The sequence below is a fragment of the Astatotilapia calliptera genome, chromosome 5 (assembly GCF_964374335.1).
Source record: "Astatotilapia calliptera chromosome 5, fAstCal68.1, whole genome shotgun sequence".
Taxonomy (NCBI): domain Eukaryota; kingdom Metazoa; phylum Chordata; class Actinopteri; order Cichliformes; family Cichlidae; genus Astatotilapia; species Astatotilapia calliptera.
Genome location: NC_137426.1, coordinates 23,828,676 through 23,834,675, shown reverse-complemented (window position 1 = coordinate 23,834,675; position 6,000 = coordinate 23,828,676).

Sequence of the window (6,000 nt, the reverse complement as noted above, 5' to 3'; positions counted from 1 at the left end):
GAGTATAATCTTGGGCCAGTAGGCAGCCCAGTTGTTGAAAACCTGCACTGTTGCACATGCCACCTGCAGTTCCTTTTCCCCAGACTAAGCTTGGAAAAGCAATTGTTTTTATTATGCCTTAATCATAAAACGAGTGTTCTCAAGCTCAGGGGCTGATTAGTTCCTAAAGGATGTGTTTTTGTGGATAGGTAATCATAGCCCATCACACACACACACACACACACACACGCACACAGACAAAAATCGATTTTCTTAAATTATTTAAGAACTCAAGCAGCCTGCCTACCAGTCTCATGAAAGTTTCCTCCCCTGATTAAAAGAATTATTCCTAAAGTGAATAAATTCAGCCATTTATTACCATTTGCCCTCCTCGCCCACTGAAGAAAGATTTTTTTGTGTGTGATGAATTCTTGAGGTGTCATTAATATGCATAATCAAGCAAAGCTGGACATTAGTCTAGCCTTTTAGGTCTGCTATCAAGAGATGACCATGACAGACTGCAGCGCTATAATATAATATTATAAAATATTCTGCTCCCACTGATGATCAAGGTGACCGCTAATTTGATGGCAGTCATCTGTCCTAGCCAGTGCAATTATGACATTTGCTTGGAGTGTCTGAATGTAAAATTATTTATTCCATGTGAAAAGGGCAGTAACTCAGTCTTTTTACACTGACGACCTTTCTGAAAAATAAGCTGGTGGTTTTTGCGCAGAGAGAAATCTCTCTTCTTCTTTTTTTTATTACAGATTACACAACCTGTTAATGAGAAATCAGATTCTGTTTTGTTTTGGGGAGTTTAAATTAAGAATCTATGAGATTTGTCCTTTAGGTTCTTTTTTCCCTGCATCCTCCAAATACAATAACTCCAGCACCAGTGTGGCAAGTCAGCCAAAGTTAGTGATGGTGTCTTTATTCTAAAATGGTTCTTTTATCGGGCTGTCCCTCTACCCATGTGGGCTAATGATGGCCTCTATTTATGGTACAACTGCGCCATCTAGTGTCAAAAACCAAATTTTTATACTTTTCTTTTTAAGTAGACGTACAACACTGATGAGCAACTCCTTTATGGATTGTTTGGAGATGATAGCCTTTCTTAATGTTCTACAGTAAACACTGTCAATCAATGCAAGGAAGCAATTAGCTGTTCTTTTTGTACAGGAACCAGCAACAATCAAACAGTCTGTGGAAAACATGCAAAGATGTTTATACACCGATCAGGCGTAATATTAGGACCACCTGCCTAACACCTGGCTGGTTCCCCCTATTGCTGCCAAAACAGCTCTGACCCATCAAGGCATGGACTCTGAAGGACAGCTGAAGGTGTCCTGTGGTGTCTGGCACAAAGATCTTAGCAGCAGATCCTTTAATTCCTATAAGTTGCTGTTCCTGTAAGTGGAGCCTGCATGGATCGGATTTGCTTGTCCAGCTCATCCCACAGATGCTCGATTGGATCGAGATGTGGGGAAACTGGAAGCCGAGTCAACATCTCAAACTAATTGCTGTGTAGGCTACACATCCTATAGCATTAAAAAAAATATAAAACACAAAGAAATAAAGCAAAATGAAAACAAATAAGAACAAAAAAACGGTCCCTGTGAGCTAACATTTGACAACAGCGGGATGGAAAAACTAAACTTCCATTTAACAGAAAGAGTTCTTTGAGCTCAGATTGTCCCCAGTCTATGGGCAGCACACAGAGCATTGAGTCTTTTTGAGTATGATGCTAAAGGCTTGGCACACTAGTTTTGGGCAGTTTCTCACAATCTTCTTTGCAGAATCTCTTGAGCTCCATCCCGAATGATGAGGAACATCTGTGCACATCCGTTTTCAGATATGTCTACCACTCAAGTATGTTCACAGAGTGGGCCTGAAGCTGCTCCTTTGTTATTTTGGCTTAGTGTCCTGCTGGAAGATGAAGCGTCACCTCAGTCTGAGGTCCAGAGAGATCTGGAGCAGGATATCTTCATGGATGCCTCTTTATGTTGCTGCATTCATTGTTGCCTCAATCCTGACTAGTTGCCTCAATCCCAGTTCCTGCTGCCAGAAAACATCCCCACATCATGATGTTGTCACCACCATGCTTCACTGCAGGGATGATATTGGGCAGGTTATGAACAGTGCCTGGTTTCCTCCAGGCATGACACTTGGCATTCAGACCAAAGACTCTAATCTTTGTTTCATCAGTCCAAAGAATTTTGTTTCTCATGGTAGGAGAGTCCTTCAGGTGCCTTTTGGAAAACTAGTTTTACTGAGAAGTGACTACTCTGTCTGGCCACTCTGCCATACGGGCGTGATATGTTGTATATGTAGCAGTCAGGTTGGTCGGGCTGTCAGCTCCAGGAAGAGTCCTGGTGAGTTCTAATTTCTTCAGTTTATGGATGATGGAGGCCACTGCGTTCACTGGGACCTTCAGTGCAGTAGAAACTTTTCTGTACCCTTCCCTAGATCTGTGCCTTGATATAATTCCTTGGACTTCACGGCTTGGTTTATACTGTGACATGATCAGTCAGCTATGGGACCTTATATAAACAGGTGTGTGCCTTTCCAAATCATGTTCAATCAACTGGATTTACCACAGGTGGAGTTTTAGAAAAGTCTAGCAGATGATCAGTGGAAACAGATCAACTGAACACACCTGAACTAGCGTTTGAGTGTCCTGGCAACAACAATGCTTTATTTCTGTATAATATAGCATGTACCCTGACTGATCTGTGACCATGCAGTCCCATACATAACAAACTGAGACACAGTTTTGTTTTGTTTTTTAATGCATTTACAAGAATTTCAAGCAAACTTTTTTCATTTAGTCACTACAGGGTTGTGTGTAGAATTTTGAGGTAAAAATGAATTCAATCCATCTTGAATCAGGCTGCAACGTGACAAAATGTGGAACAAATGAAGCACTGTGGATACTTTCTGTTTAACAGCAGCAATTTTAACCCTCACAGGTGCAATATGGTGGAGAAAACCCCGAGGAGGTTAGTGTTAAAATGATGGAGCCGGTCATCCACAGACTCTGCTGTTATATCGGATATCATAGCAATGGCCTCCATAAATACAGTAGCGTGTTCATTGAAATGCCTCTTTTTGATAGTTTTCTGTCTGGCTCTGGTGACTGAGGTGATCAGCCCATCAAAGAAAACACAAAAATGATTAGACAGGGCGTCATTCACCACAACATTAATAAAAGTAATACTAAGGTCATCACCATGAAATTATCATAACTGAATCAAAAGTACGTTTTTACAAAAACCTGTCCACCAACGAAACCAAAAAAAAGTTTTCCCTGAAGGACACCTCCGGCACTCCAGGTTTGATTTACAGTCGTTGTCTTAAAGATCAAAGAGATGACACCACATTATTGTATTTTTCCTCAGATTACCAAAATGATGCAGGAACAAAAATCTTATAGGTTCTCCCACTAATTAATCTAATACTCTCAGATTTTAATACTTAAAATAGGTAATGTTTTAAAAGAAAAGAAAGAGAGAAAAAAGAGTAACAAACAATAAAAGTGTGGTTTTAGTGTACTGCAAAAGAGGCCAGTCTGTACTCAAATAGAAATCATATGATGCTATTTATATTTACTGCCTGAAATGTCCACCATTGACAGCAGATCGTTTCTGTTGAAGTTTCTGTGGATGTTATTCCACCTTACATCCAACAGAGGGAGCCACTGTGCTCTGTTTGAGAATTGTCCACCGAATCACCAGGTATGTGCTATCATATGCTTGGACAACTAAATGCTGGAGGTGTGTGATTGTGACGAAGTAGCTGCAGACGACTGCGCTGCAGTCAGATTTCCTCTATTTTATTTATTGGTACAGGCAGTAAATAAAAACACATATCTTTATCTTTCTTATACGAATACTTAAAGTATACCTATAGTACATATAGGTGTCAAACTCTGGCCCGCGGGCCAAATTTGGCCCACAGCCTAATTACATTTGGCCCGCGAAGCCATACCAAATTATTATTAGAGCTGGCCTACTGGTATTATACAGCTAATATATATATTGTTTAGTATTAAGCTTTTCTTGTCCCATATTCAGTTTTTCAGCAAAACTTGTTTGAATTTTGGCCCACTGTGTATTTGAGTTTGACACCCCTGCTATAGTAGGTTTACTCAATTAAGTTCTGGAGCGATCTAAAAAACAATCCTGATTTACCATTAAAAGAGAAAAAAAAAACAGATTTTGAACTGCAGTAATTATGATTGCTTTGTGGATTTGATTGAGCAACATGCTCTCTTTGTTCACCAGAGGCACTGAATATTTGAATGGAAGAAATTTTTCACAAGTCATAGCAGGAAGAACGGGACTAATTATGAAGATTAATTATGGCTTCACTTCCAAACTTTCTCAGAACTGTGGCTTACAGAGCATGAAAGCGATCGTTGCGCACAAACAGACATATTCAGCCCTGAAAACATGGCAGCGAACTCACGTTATAAGTAGCAAACCCATAGTTGGATACCACGGGGTTGCAAATGTCAGTTTTTTGCCACCACGAAACTCTCATTAAAGAAAGTTAGTTGGTATGAATGTGTTTGTTTTATCATCTGAAAGTTGTTCATGTGGGATGAAAATTTTAGAATTAGGGCTATCTGGTGTTTCCAGAAGTGTTTTCAATATTGAACTTTAACTTTCCTAAATTGATATTAGGAAGATTTTTTGCACATTCATGAAAAATCACAATAAATCAAGATCAACACAGTGTCAACAGCAGTAAACCAAACCAACACTGTTAGACTTGCACTAGCCCGTTTTCCTGTAAACCTGGTTCTGCCTGATTAACCAGCTCAGCTGACACTTAGGCAAAGACAGAATATTGGATTTAATTTATCCACTATTTTTCTAAGAAATGAGACTACGCACTATTCATTTGCCCTGCTACACATTCATTCAGTCTTACAGATACCTGGAAGCTCTCCTGGAAAACTGGTCTCCCTTTGACTACTTTGTACTTCAAAAGTACAACAATGGTTTAGCAGATGGAGTCAAATTTAGATGCAACCTAACATTTGGACCTGTGGTGACATCTATGGTGGAGTTGTTTAAATTGCAGATAAGAATCGACAGCTTGAAACATTCTGCGAAGCGATAAACTCAAAGAAAGGGCAGACGCTGTGTGGGCATGGGCTGTAATGTATGCAGTTGCTACAAAAACATGTGAAAACAGGGCAAGGCACAAGAATCAGATATTTATATCGTTTTTTTTCTCTCTTTTTCACTACCTGAGTTGCCCAGTACTTGTCCCAACAGCAACAAAGAATGCTTCATATGAAGGCATGCAAAAACAAATTCCAAAACTTCAGGCAGACCGTTCCAGAAAAGAAGTGAGTCCCTCTGTGCTCTTGTGGAAGTTTACAGTTGCACACCCTGTACTACTAAAAACTGCAGACGAAAGGAGTTTTCCTTATTCCAGATATGCTCTCTTACTTGTATTCTTTCAAGGCAAATACTCTTTCTCTTTGTAGTTAAGATGTCTACTGGCATGCTTCTCCATCTTCTGGCGTAGTATCCCCATCACTGAAAAGAGCTCTCCTTACACTGTAAACTTTCCAAACAAAGGCTTTCTCCTTGACCTGTCTGTGGAGGAGATTTCACAGACTTCACAGGTAATAATAGGTGGAAAAAAATATTCTTTAGTTTCATGTTAGTTATGAATTTCATACCTTTGCACTGAGGTATAACATAAAACACAGCATTCAGATTTCGTATCGTGCTTGTTAAATAAAATAATTCACAGTCAAAACACAATTTGCTTTCCTCGTGATTATACAGGTTTTTGGGGGGTAAAAATATGCCATCGGTACAAGGGCGCTGACACCATCAAATGTATTCTAAGAATTAAGACTAAATCAACAAAGCAAATTATTAATTACAATAATTAGTTTTTAATTGCTTTTTGTTACAAAATGATCAAATTTAGTTACAGGTGATATTTCTTTTCTCATTTTTATGCAGTATTCAAGGTGTCGTGTCAGGTTGCATC